General features: G+C 43.8%; 1 long non-coding RNA gene across 1 annotated transcript; it reads left to right on the forward strand.

The window, feature by feature from the left end:
* The first annotated feature begins 236 nt into the window (after positions 1-236).
* LOC131275571 (uncharacterized) lies at positions 237-11,435 on the forward strand. Its single transcript, XR_011647206.1, has 3 exons — positions 237-507; positions 975-1,671; positions 2,482-11,435. It is a non-coding gene; the product is annotated as an uncharacterized lncRNA (long non-coding RNA).
* The last annotated feature ends 3,378 nt before the right edge of the window (positions 11,436-14,813 follow it).

Below are 14,813 nucleotides of genomic sequence, written 5' to 3' on the forward strand. Positions count from 1 at the left end.
GGCTCCGGGAGGCCGGCGCGGGAGCGGCAACTTACCCGGAGCGAGCCGGAGAGCGAGAGCAGCACGAGGAGCACGCCGGAGCCCGCGGGCATCTTCCCTGCCGCTCCCGGGCACCCGCCCGTGCCAGGAGCCCCAGCCGGTCCCGCCGCTGATCCGGTCGCCGCCGTCCCCGGCGCTCCCTAGCGCCAGCCCCGCGCGTGGAGCCGGCCGTCTGCCGCGCTGCCGCCAGGCTCCGCGGTCAAGCCCAGTGCGGCGGGAGGCGGGCTCCCTCTGGCGGTTGATCTGGCGGCGCCTCCGTTCCACCCGCTCCCAACTGCAAGAGAAGCCACGTGGGAGCCCCGCCCCGCCCCTGAGCTCGCTGGGCTCGAACGGCCTTAAAGGGACCGCGCACCGCTCGCGCGCTCGGGCAAAGGAGACCGAGGACGCGCTGCCTCCATGGGCAAGAAGGGGAGCGGGGCAGCGTGGAGACCCCGAAGTCCCCGGGCCCACACCGGAGTGCCCCTCTGGGTGAGGAGCCCCCGCCTGCTTTGTCCAGATTCCAGGCCTGGCCAGCGCGGGAGGCGGGAGGCGGGAGGCAGCACTTGCACGCTGTCCTGGCTTTCTTTTAGGAAATGGCACCTTAACCCCAGGCTCAGGGTGCTATCCAGAAAAACTGGAAAGGTTTGGGGACCTTCCTGAAGCCACCTGTGTGTCCAAACGCAGGGTTACCCCGGAAAGGCCGAGGAGAAACTCCTGGGTGGAAGAGCTATCTGCGGGGGACAGAGGACAGTGCCCACAGCCCAAGCCAGGCGCTCCCTGGGCCCTGCAGGAGGGACTTCCAGGCTGGGGAATGTGTTAGGGGGTCAAGTGACAAATATGTACAACTTGGAAAGTGAGGCAGGGCATGTGCTCTTTTACTTTAGGCTTGGCGACTTAAAGAAAAGTGGTCTGTTTGCTCAGATATTTCTAATTTTCTTTGTCTTGGTTTGGAGTAGATTTGTGTCTGGAATACATTCGTTCTGATTTAAGAAATACGCTGCAGAGGCGTGAAAGACGACTGAGTGAAACCGCTGAGCTCCAAGGTCATTGTCCACTTGGGCGAGAGAGCAGGAAAGACTACAGAACAGCCCCCCTTCCCCCTCCCAGAGCACTCCTGCCTCCAGGCAGAGTGGCCTGCTGCTTGGTGCTCCCAACTGGCCTTCAGGAAATCAGATGGCAGGTCCCGGGATGGAGTGGGGTATGCTCGACATCCAAGAATGGACAAGGTCAGGCTGAGCTGCTCACCTCGGAACTGTGGTCCTACTCATGGGACCTCAGCTGGGTACCCACCTGCCACCCCTATGCCACGTCTTGCCCATCCTGGTGGGAGATCAGGGCCCCGATTTCCAGGGCCTAATGTGCTGGGCTGTCATCACGCCCAGACCTGCTCAAGGTCCTGCGCAGTGAGTGAGGTTTCATGGACTTGTCCATCAAAAAGCAGCGCCAGGTGCAAGTCCCCTCCGCTTCCCTCCTCATCCAGGAGTCATGTCGCTGCGGTCGTGCAACACCCGAGACCACTCTTCCGTTCTGGTGTCAAAACGTCCATCGCAAAGGCCTCACCTGCCTTCAGGAGAACCATGCATGGGGCAGATGAGTTTTGGGGAGAGGTACCCCATAACCCAGCATTTGCTCAGATGTGCTCCGTGAACCTCGGCAAGTACTAAGCACCACGCCAAATCTGGGAGAAGTGGTGTCTGGGTACAAACACGGTCCTGAGGTACAAACAGTGGGTACACGCAGCTCCCAGCTGTCAAACATCTTGGCGCCCTGGAGAAGGGGCATGGCTCCGGCAGGCAGCCCTTCAAGGAGCCAGCAGGCAGGGAGCCGGGAGCTTTATGTGAGTTAACTCCTGTGCTCCCCCAACCTCCACGTGGTGCACCCTGTTACTGTCCCCATTTCACAGCCGGGCAAGGGGGAGCATGGTAGGAGAGCTGACCTGCGGCGGCCACCCAGGTGGAGGTGGCAGCACCAGCATTCTAACTCAGATCTGAGTCCCTGGGCTGAGTGCCACGCCACAAACCTACCTGACAGAGGAAGCCTCTTTGCCTAGCATAGGTGGCTCGTGGACACATTGCAGGAGCACTGCAGTGACTGCCATGAGTCCAGGAGGAAGCCTTGCTTGGCCAGACTTCCTGAGAACCGGTGAGGACCGGTTTGGAGAGGAGGGGGCTGTGATGGCAAAGGATCAGCAGAGGCCTCAGAGGATGCTCCAGTGCCTCAGGGCTGCCCCCAGGAGTTCATTAAGAACGCTTAAGCTCAGGAACCACCCCCGACGCCCCGAGGATATCTGCACCCCTTCCCCACACACACACCGTGGGTCCTCGGATCATCTGCAGGAGAGTCGTGGGGAGGCTCGTGGAAACACAGATTCCTGGGCCCCACCTGAGCCCCGGGACCAGGAGCTTAGGGGATAGGGCCTGGGAAGCCCCCCTTTCATAACCTCTGCCACTCTCATTCACACAGCCTGGAGTCTGAGAACTACTAGCCTATCCCAGACACTCCTTACCACCTACCAAGCCAAGCTGGGAGCCTCTTGGAAAATGCTACTTCCCAGGACCCGCCCTGGAGCCAGGGAATCTAGAACCCCAGGTCAGTGCCTGGGACTCAGCATGAGAGATGGGGGAGAGACCGACCTGGCTGCCACCTGGGGGAGCACTGCACCTTCTCACCCAGCACCCAGGCTGGAGGAGGAGCTGTGAGCTCTGCACCCAGTTTCTAGAGCCCTGGAGACAAGCACGCTTTTGTTTTTAAGGGAGCTTAAGAAACTGCGCTGGGGGAGGTGGCTTGAGGCTGCCTCTGGTCTCCCAACACCTGTAAACTGTCGCTGGTAACTGGGCTGCAGAAGTTTGCTAAGTGTGATTGTCTTATCGCTCATCTACCCCTTGTTGTGCCAGCCTGGAGGGCCCATCTTTAGAAGCAAATCAGAGGCCTGCGCCCATGCCACACCTCCCTGCCTTTCAGCTCCTGTGAAAAGTCCCCCTCATTTATCATTATTTTTAGACACTTCAATGTTAAACAGAAAGCCATTTGGTAGAAAGCAGAATGCTGTTAGCAAAGGTCTCTTGGTAGAATAAAACAAAATCTTTGTGGACCATTGAAGATTTTCAAGGTATTATAAAAATGAATGAAATCAGACTGCTACCCAGCTCAAGAGAACATCCCTGCATGGAACAGAGGAAAACAACCTTAAAGGGAAGAGGGAAAAAAGAGAGACCAGAACAAGTAGTTCACCTCCTTCAACTCCAATAACACTGACCCTGCTGAAGCCAAGTCACACGGGGCCGAAGGAGGGGCTGGGCAAGGGGATTATGGCTCTCTCTGCCAGCATCCTCTTTCTCCTCCAAAATTCACCCGTACTGAAGAGTTTCAAGCGTGGTCTCATTGCATCCTCGCAGAAGGAACTGCTGTACCTGTTCCACGTGCAGAAAACAGGCCAGTGAGGGGCAGGGGTGCCCGAGAACGCCAGCTGGTCTGAGGCCAGGCTGAGCCTCCACACTAGACTGTGACTTAGAAACCTGGAGGGGTGGATGCAAACTTTCCTCCCCTTCTAAACTCAAGCTTCCCTTCCAGCCTTTTTCTCAGTCACACCCACTGTCCCCTGATCCCGAAGCCTGGCCCTGCACCCTGAAGGAGCCGTCCGTGCTTCTGTCCCTTCAGGAAGCTGCTGCCCGTCTCCACAAGTGGGTGCAAGTGGGTGAGTTCTACTCTGCATCTCACCTTGCCCTGGCCAGTGGCCAGTTATTTAGCTGTGATGCTGCCTGGAGGAGGTCTGGCACGTGCTGGGGTTTCTGGAAGATCTGGTGAATCTAGGTCCCGGGGTACCATGGCATCCCTGGATTCCGGGGAAGGAGAGGTGGGGACTTGGGGTCATTGGAAATTTTGGTGGAGTGGGAGATACTGCTCAGAAGGGGCAAAATTTGGAACCCATCGTGAACTCATGGGCCCCTCACATAGGTCATAGACCTTCTAGAGAGAGACGAGACGCTCATCCCGGCAGCAGAGGTGGGAGTTTTCAAGCCCCAGAGTGTCTGCTGTGCTCTGCGTGTTGCTTTCCCTGTTTGTTTGCTGTCTGCTATGAGAAAGGGGGAAAGACAAGCTGTCAGAGCAGGAGACTGGTGTCCAAGGCCACCAGTGACAGAACCTCCCCCTCGACCTATGGAAGTTAAACAACACACTCTTAGAAAAACAATGGGTCAAGGAGGAAATCTCAACACAAATCAATATCTACCTTGAAACTAATGAAAATGATAACACAACATATCAAAACTTATGGGATACGGCAAAAGCTGTACTGAGAAGGAAATTCATAGCCGTAAATTCATATATCAAAAAAAGAAGAAAGAGGTAAAATTGAAGAACTAACTGAATAATTGGAGGAATTGGTAAAAAACAACAAACTAACCCCAAAGAAAGAAGAAATGAAGAAATAACAAAGATCAGAGCAGAACTAAATGAAGTAGAAAATAGGAAAACACCCAAAAAATAAACAAAACAAAGAGCTGGTAGTTTGAGAAGATGAATAAAATTGACAAACCCTTAGCTAGACTAACAAAGAAAAAAAGAAAGAAGATGCAAATACACAAAATAAGAAATGAGAAAGGAGATACCACCACTGACCCCAGAGAAATAAAGACTATCATAAGAGGGTGCTTTGAAAAACTATATTCCAACAAAAATGACAATTCAGAGGAAATGGACAAATTCCTAGAAACACATAAGCAGCCTATATTGATGAAAGAAGAAATTGATGATCTCAACAAACCAATCACAAGTAAAGAGATAGGATCAGTCATTAAAACCCTCCCAACTAAGAAGAGCCCAGGGCCAGATAGATTCTTCACCCGTGAATTCTACCAAGCGTTCCAAAAAGACATAACACCAATTTTGCTTAAACTCTTCCAAAAAATTGAAATAGAAGGAACATTGCCTAATTCATTGTATGATGCCACCATTACCCTAACACCAAAGCCAAACAAAGACACCACAAGAAAGGAAAATTACAGACCAATCTCTCTAATGAACCTAGTTGTGAAAATCCTCAACAAAATACTTGCCAATCATATTCAACAACACATTAAACAAATTATACACCATGACCAAGTGGGCTTCATTCCTCATATGCAAGGATGGTTCAACATAAGAAAATCAATTAATATAATACACCACATAAACAGATTGAGGGGAAAAAAATCACATGATCTTATCTATAGATGCAGAAAAAGCATTTGACAAAATACAGCACCCTTTCTTGATAAAAACACGGCAAAATATAGGAATAAAAGGAAACTTTCTGAACATAATAAAGGGTATATATGAGAAACTCACAGCTAACATAATTTACAATGGTGAAATCCTAAAATCGTTCCCTCTAAGATCAGGAACAAGTCAAGGATGCCCACTATCACCCCTTCTTTTTAATCTTGTGTTACAAGTACTTGCTTAAGCACTGAGGCAAGACCCAGATATAAAAGAAAATGAAACAGGAAAGGAAGAAGTCAAAATTTCACGATTTGCAGATGACATGATCCTATACATAGAAAGCCCTGAGGAGTCTACAACAAAGCTTGTAGAACTTATAAATGAGTTCAGTAATGTTGCAGGGTATATGGTCAATGTACAAAAATCAGTAGCATTTCTATACACCAATGATGGGCAATATGAGGAGGAAATCAAGAAACAAATACCATTTACAATAGTAAATAAAAAAATCAAATACCTAGGAATAAATTTAACCAAAGATGTAAAAGACTTATACATAGAAAATTACACAAAATTGTTCAAGGAAATCAAGGAAGACCTAAACAAATGGCAGAATATTCCCTATTCATGGATAGGAAGACTAAATATTATTAAGATGTCTATCCTACCAAAACTGATCTACAGATTCAATGCAATCCCAATGAAAATCAACACAGCATTTTTAGTGAGCTAGAAAAACTAACTCTGAAATTTATTTGGAAAGGAAAGCGACCCCGAATAGCCAAAGACATATTGAAAAAGAAAAATGAAACTGGAGGAATCACACTACCAGACTTCAAAACATACTACAAAGCTACAGTAATGAAAACAGCATGGTATTGGCACAAGAATATACACACTGACCAATGAAACGGAACAGAGAGTTCTGATATAGATCCTCATATATACCGTCACCTGATATTCGACAAGACCACCAAACCCCCTCAACTGGGAGAGAACCGCTTCTTCAACAAATGGTGCCTAGAGACTTGGATATCCATACGCAAAAGAAGGAAAGAGGATTACCATCTCACACCTTATACAAAAATCAACTCGAGATGGATCAAAGACCTAAATGTAAGAACCAAAACCATAAAGACCTTGGAAAACAATGTAGGGGAGCATCTATAGGACCTTGAAACAGGAAATGGCTTCATGAACTTCACACCCAGAGTACAAGCAGCAAAAGAACAAATAGATAAAACGGGACTTCCTCAAAGTTAAGCCTTTTCCGCCTCAAAGGAGTTTGTCATTAAAGTGAAAAGAGAGCCTACCCAATGGGAGAAAATATTTGGTAATCATATATCTGATCAGAGACTTATATCCTGCATATACAAAGAACTCCTATATCTTGAAAATGAAAAGACAAACAACCAATTTAAAAAATGGGAAAAAGACTTGAACAGGTGATTCCCCAAAGAAGAAATACAAATGGCTAAAAAGCACCTGAAGGGCGGTGGACTTGGCCCAGTGGTTAGGGCGTCCGTCTACCACATGGGAGGTCGGCGGTTCAAACCCCAGGCCTCCTTGACCCGTGTGGAGCTGGCCCATGTGCAGTGCTGATGCGTGCGCAAGGAGTGCCGTGCCATGAAGGGGTGTCCCCCACGTAGGGGAGCCCCACGCGCAAGAAGTGCGCCCCATAAGGAGAGCCACCCAGTGTGAAAGAAAGTGCAGTCTGCCCAGGAATGGTGCGGCACACATAGAGAGCTGACTCAACAAGATGATGCAACAAAAAGAAACACAGATTCCCATGCCGCTGACAACAACAGAAGCGGACAAAGAAGACGCAGCAAATAGACACAGAGAACAGACAACCGGGGTGGGGGGGCAGGGGGGGGGGGAAGAGGAGAGAAATAACAAATAAAAAATCTTTAAAAAAAAAAGAAAACTAAAAAAAAAAATAAAAAGCACATGAAAAAATGCTCAAAATGACTAGATATTAGGGAAATGCAAAACTACAATGAGATACCATCTTACTCCATTAAGATTAGCAGCTTTCAAAAAAAAACAGGAGGCTACAAGTGCTGGAGAGGATGTGGAGGAATGGGAACACTCATCCACTGCTGGTGGGAATGCAGAAGGATCCAGCCATTCTGGCGGGTTGTTTGGTGAATTCTCAAAAAGTTAGCTATAGATTTGGCATATGACCCAGCAATTCCACTGCTGGGTATATACACAGAAGATCTGAAAATAAGGACACAAACCGATATATGCACACCAATGTTCATAGCAGCATTATACACTATTGCCAAAAGATGGAATCAACCCAAATGCCCATCAATGGAGGAATGGATAAATACAATGTGGTATATACATACAATGGAATACTACTCAGCTATAAGAAAGAATACAGTACAAACACATGTGATAACATGGATCAATCTTGAGGACTTTATGTTGAGTGAAGCAAGCCAGGCATTGAAGGACAAATACTACATGACCTCTCTGATATGAAACAAGCACACAGAGCTGTCTCAGAGGGCTAAAGTCTGGAAGATAGGCTTAAAGGAATCTGGGTGGATGAGGAAGGTTGCAAGCTGATGCCTACATGGGTGAAGACTATGACAAGCTGGAGGTAAGTATTTGTACAGGGAAGGAATAAGATGGGGGCATAGGGATAACTTTGGGTGGGGCTTCGTGGACTTGAGGGGGGCTAGGGTTGGGAGGATGGGTCAGATAACCCAAGGAAATGGCCTGGGGGGAACCACTGAATATGGGAGAATGTCAGGTATATGGTTGAAACTATACTGTTGAGAAAAATCTTTAGAAAATATAATAAGGAAGGATCACATGTTAAAAGTGCTTAAGGTACGGGGGCAAGCTTCTAGGGAGTATGTGAGTGATCATTTTGTCATAGTGTGTTATATCAGTGGGTGGAGACCCATACAATGAGTGTGAAGGTGTACCCACATCCTGGGGAGACCTGATGTTCCTAAAGAGAGGGAATTGTGTCTCCCAAGAGGATTGCTGGCTGCTAGTTAGTTAGGGCAGGTTACTATGTCAAGCCCTCAGCATTGTTGCAGGATCTTTAAATCTGGTTCCTCAAGTAGTGAAGATTGAGTGTCATGTTGTGCCCTGAGGGGAGGGGCAGAGAGGTATAGCATGAATGGAAACAGGGAACTGGGGGCAATGGAAGTGCTCCACAAGATCATGCAATGATGGACATGTCAACTTACATCTAAAGTGTATAAAAGTCTATAAACTAAAATTTAAACTATAATGGAAATCATAAGGAAACAAAATTTAGAAATTTGTACAGTCTAAAATATAAACAATAATGTAAACCAAAATGGAACCATGTTTGATAACTATGTTTCAAAATTTGTACATCACCTGCAGCAAATATAACATGAATATGTAAAGAGATCATTGTTGTGCAAAGGGGAAAAGGGTTTGATGTTGGATATCTGGGAGTCCCCTATACTGTGTATGTGAATTACTGTGATCTAAAACTTTTTCGAAGACAAAATTAAAAATTAGAATAAAAAAAGAGAAAGGAGGTAGACACTGAGGAAGAAATTAAAATGGCTTGTCATTGTACATACAGGGCAACACCTATTACATTGATGAAAGGCAAAATGTTAGAAACAAAGCTTTATAATATTTTTTGTTTTATTAATATACCAATTTATTTTTTCTTTATTTTAGTCTTTTCTAAATTAGTATGTATTCTATTTCTAAACTTTAAACCTATCACTGTATTTCAATTTCCTATTAACTGAATTTCACAATATATTAGGATTCATTGTTGAACAAGTGTTGGATCACAGAGAGGTTCAACTATGGCAGGGGAGGAACTCTAGTGTGGGGTGTTAATGATGGGGGGCACATGGGTATGGCGGAGTTCTCCAGGGCAAGTATATAGGGAACATAAATATGTTAGGATGTATGTTGGGTATTTTTATAGTAGCCACGGTTACAAACGTCAACTGTGGGAGTGACGAGTTCCCACCCAGGGGAGCTCTGTCACATTCCCCAATGGAACAACAATAATCCCCCAAGTACAACGGCAAAGATTAACAAGGAAAGATGGTTCAATAATGAGTCCTTGATACTGATGACTATGCTTAGGAGCCTGTGTGCCTGAAAAATGAACTAGGTCTAGAGCTGTAGGGTGCCTAAGGGTTACCTCCTGAGAGCCTCCATGTTGCTCAAATGTGGGCACTCTCTAAGCCAAACTCAGTATGTAAATGCATTACCTTCCCCCCAACGTGGGACATGACTCCTGGGGATGAGCCTCCCTAGCACCCAGGGATTACTACCAATCACTGACTGGAGAAGTAACTAGAAAGAGACCTCAAATAAAAGGGTCAACTCAGACCAGCAGAATATCTCAGCCTACATGTTGGATCAAGTGTTAAAAACTGCTCTTTGACCTTGAATAAAAGGGGGAAATGACAAGGACAAATGAGTTGATATGGCTAAGCGTCTTCCAGAAAGAGTCAAGAGGTCATCAGAGGGGTCGCACTTATGCATATGTCAGCAGGAACCCAGAAAAAGCCAAAATAGATACAATCTTAGGTACTGGTTCTCCTGAAGTCTATGGAGATCCACAGTGTATATAATCATGGCAGATGGATTTGGAGCTCTGTGCCATGTCAGAGAGCCCTACTTTGGAATTTGTGCTCCTGAGTGTGACAGAGCTGGACTCAGATATGTCTTTTCTACATATGCCTCTTCTGTCACTTTTACTGAACCTGTGGTTGGTGCTAGGGATGGTCCATACTCAGGAGACTTGAATCTCTGGACTGCCCGTGTGACAGCTGGGCCCTGAGCCTCAGCAGAGTGACAACACCTACTCTCTGGTTCATTGGTCTGCTAACAGGGAGGTGAAGATGGTCAACCACCACACAAGGGAACCAAGAGTGCCGACAACTCCAAGTAGGAGAATCACATCCATCAGCCATGTAGGATCTTAGCCCCCTCTCAATTTAGAGGTGGAGTGGACATCACCATTGGAGGGTCCACAGGATGGAGGAATAAAATATGGATTAGAGTGGACTTACTGGTATTCTACCAAAGAGCTATTATGACTCTAGCAATGGAAGAAATTGTATCATTGATGTGGAGACAGTGGCCATGGTAGTTGCTGAGGGCAGGGAGATGGAAGAAGAGATGTGTTCTGAGGGCATTTTTGGGACTTGGAGTTGTCCTAAATACTATTGCAGGGTCAGACGCTGGATATTATATATCCTGCCATAACCCACTGGATGGCCTAGGGGAGAGTGTAAACTACAATGTAAACTATAATTGGTGTGTTGCAGCAGTGCTCCAAAATGTATTCATCAAATGCAATGAATGTGCCACAATGAAGAAAGGTTGTGGATGTGGGAGGAATGGGGATGGCCGGTGGGCATTAGGGTATATGATAATCTCTTATATTTTTTAATGTAACATCTTGTGTGGTTTATACCTTTTTTAAAAAGGCAATTAAAAATAAATTTTAAAAAAATAAAATTTACTGTTAAAAAAAACAAAAGCCACAAAAGCATCTCAATAGATACAGTAGCCACATAAGCATCTCAATGCGCACAGCAAAACCATTTAAGAAAATTCAACATTCCTTCATGGTAAAAAAAACAAAAACAAACAATCACTCAACCAACTAGGAATACTAGGAAATTTCCTGAACCTGATAGAATCATTTCCTCCTAAGATCAGGAATAAGACAGGGTGCCTGACCTCATCATTTCTATTAGATATTGTACTGAAGCTCCTAGTCAACGCAATTAGGTAAGAAAATAAAATAAAAGGCATTCAGATAAGAAAGAAAGAAGCAAAACAATTTGTATTTGCATATGGTATTTTATTGCATGTAGAAAATTATAAGGAAACTACTAAAATCTATTAGGATTAATAAATACCCTCAGCAAGCATGCAAAATACAAGATTGATATATAAAAATCAGATATCTATCCTGCCATAACCAACTGAATATACTGGGAGAGTGTGTAAACTACAATGTAAACTATAATCCATATTGTGTCACAGTGCTCCAAAATGTACTTATTAAATGCAATGAATGTACCACACTAATGAAAGAGGTTGTTGCTGTGGGAGAAGTGGGGGGTGTGGGGTGTGAGATACATGGGAACTGCTTATGTCTTTTAATGTAACATTTTGTGTGATCTATGTATCTTTAAAAAAATAGATAATAAAAAAATAAAAATAAACGCACACATTTATGGTCAATTGGTTTTCAACAACGTGCCAAGAACATTCAATACAGAAAGAATAATCTTTTTAACAATGGGTGCTGGGAAAACTGAACAGCCACATGCAGAAGAATGAAGTTGGACCCCTACCTCACACCATATACAAAAAAAAACACAACAACTCAAAATAGATCAAAGACCTAATAAATGGGCTTAAACTATAAAACTCTTAGAAGGAAACATAGGTACAAATCCTCATGACTTTGGTTTAGACAATGAATTCTTAGATAATGACACCCAAAGCAAAAGCAACATAAGAAAATAGATGAATAGATGAACTGGTCATCACCAAAGTCAACAACAACAAAAGGACCTCCCAGGACCATCAAGAAAATGAAAAGGTAAATCAGAGTGGGATAGAAACATTTGCAAATCACGTATCTGATAAGGGACTTGTACCTAGAATATATGAAGAATTATTAGAATTTAGTAATAAAAAAGACCAAAAAAAAAAAAAACATTTAACACAGTTAAAAATGGGCATAGGATATGAATAGTTTTCCAAGGAAGATATACAAATAGAAATGCAAATCAAAATCACAATGAGATACGATTTTATACCCACTTGAATGGCTATAACCAAGAAAGTTAGAAAATAGCAAGTGTTAGGGATGATGTAGAAAAACTGGGAACCCCATATTCTGCAATTGAGAATGCACAATGGTGTAGCCATTTTGGAAAACCGTCTGGCAGATTCACAGTTGGCTGAACATAGTTACCATATGACTTAGCAATTCCACTCCTAGGAGAAAGATATTGAAAACATGTGAACACACAAAAACTTATACATGGGACGTTCCCAGCAGCATTATTCAGAATATTCAAAAGGGGAAACAACCCAAATATCCATCAATTGATGAATTGATAAATAAAATGCATTATATCCATACAATGGAATATTATTTGACTGTAAAAAGAAAGGAAGAAAAGAATTGCAACAACATGGATGAAACTTGAAAATCTTATGCTAAGGGAAAGAAGCTAATCACTGATGACTACATGTCATATGATAACATTTAGATGAAATGCCCAGAATAGGCAAGTTAGTGGTTGCCTAGCACAGGAGTTAGGATGGGGTACTGGCGTGATGCCCAAAGGAAGCAGGGTTTCTTGCTGGGATAAATGAAATGGTCTAAAAGTGATTGTGGTGATGGATGCACAATTGTGAATACACTAAGACCATTGAATTGCACATTTAAATGGGTAAATTGTATTGTAGATGAATTATAATAATAAAACCTTTCCAAGTAAAAGCCATGGTTGGGGAGATATATTAATACTGAAAAAACACTCATGACACGAGAGCACTTCAGGTCTCACAGCCTTGTATATAAATCCCAGCTGGTCCATCACTACCTGTGAGCACAGGAATGATTGGCTCAGTCCTCCTGAGCCTCATTCTCCTTTTCTTTAAGATGGAGATTGGCTATGAGGCTCTAAAGAGATCATAGAAATTATGAGATCTGAAACATAAGAGATGCTTAATAATAGCAATAGGTACCATTTGTTGACATGTTTTAACTTGAGGTCATGGATTTATAAATATTACCTAATTAAATAAATGTTAGTTCCTTTCAATGATGTCCAGCCTTCTTCTGCCATTTTAATATCTCACACCAACATTTGTCATTGCCCTAGCTTAGCACTGCTGGCATAGAACATATTTATATTACATTGCCTCTTTCCCTCAAAGTTCCCAGCATAATGCAAAGTACACAAATACCTAATTACTGCCTGCTGATTCCAAGGCATTATAATAGATACTTTGTGGGGATTGGAGAGGCAAACACCACTGTAGTTATTTTTTACAGAGCTTTGGCTCAGTTCATCAACAACAACAAAACAAATGAAAGAACTAATTAGCTTAATTTGCCCAAATTTCACTCCAACTAATGCCCCAATCTCAGATGAAGACTTTTATTAAGAGTGCTTTGTATCTCATTATTAGGGAAGATCTCTTTAATGAATAGTTAAGTGCAAATCAGTATTTGGCTTGTTGGTTTGTTGCGCTTGCCCATTTCAAAGTCACTCAACATTGACAACTCTGGAGAGATAAATATTCAGTTCATTTAAAGTAAAAGAAATTTAGAAAACGAAATGATGCTGTGGAAGGGAAAGGACAAATGACTTTTGTATGGCACCTTCTGACACACTAAACCATGGCTGAATGTAATATTTTTGTGATCTATGTATCTTTTAAAAAATAACTTAAAAAATAAACAAAAAAAAAAAAGTGGGCACCAAAACTTGAAATGACATTTTAAAGAGGAATCTTGAGTGACCATTAAGGATGTGAAAATTATTGGGAAATACAAAGTAAAACCCAAGCTGGGTCTTTTTAACCCACAAATTGACAATCCAACACCAGCACTGGCCTCTGATATTAATGGATGTGGAGAGACTGACGCACCAAGGTGGACTGTGGACATTAAGACACGGAAAAACTCTCAGTCATTCATCATGAATGTGCAGAGGCACACACCCACTGGCCCAGCCACTCCACTCCTAGGTGTTTCCCCAGGAAAATGCTTTACACTTGCAGCAAGAGGTATGGACAAGCATGTTAACTGCACAACTGTGTGATAAATAAATGTGAAAACAACCCAATCCATAAAGAGTGAAATGGAAAGTAACCCAGAGTGTACTTACACAGTGGGATATTGTACAACACTGGAAATGGAAGTTATGGCCTCAGGCAATCAAATAGATAAAGCCCAGGAACGGATTAATGGCAAGTGAAAAGGAACAAAAGTGGTAAGAATACATACAGCATTATTCCATTTCTGTAAATTTCAAATTGTGCAAAATGTAAATAAAACATGGGAAAGTTGAGAATATACTAATTGGGATACAAATGTGTGTGCTGTAAAGAAATGTAAGGAGACAATTAGCACAAAGTTGTGGTTACTTCTGAGAAGGCAAGAGCTGGGAAGAGATGGAGAGGAGGGAGGATATCTCCTGTGTCATCAAAATTCATAGTAATTTGTTTTCTCTTAAACTGTTTGCTGAGTTCTGGGGCATTCATTATTTTGAGAGTCTTCATAACTTACGCTTAGATTATAGATATTCTTTTGTGCCTGCCTGTAACCTCTCTTCCCCAAATCTGTTCTTCAGCAGCATACAGAATGTTCCTGCCAAAAGGAAGATTTGATCAGGACACTCCCTTTGATGAGATATTCTTTTGGCACCACAAGGAACCCCCTTCATATCTTCTCCTACATGCCCCCACCAGGACGCTTTTCCCTCTGCATTCCAGCCATTCCCAGTCAGTGGCCCTGTCCCAACATCTCTTGTAATTTTACTTTCTTATCTGTTGGCTTGAAGTGTACCCTGCCTCCCACT

This window comes from Dasypus novemcinctus, chromosome 23 (assembly GCF_030445035.2).
Source record: "Dasypus novemcinctus isolate mDasNov1 chromosome 23, mDasNov1.1.hap2, whole genome shotgun sequence".
In the NCBI taxonomy this organism is placed as follows: Eukaryota; Metazoa; Chordata; class Mammalia; order Cingulata; family Dasypodidae; genus Dasypus; species Dasypus novemcinctus.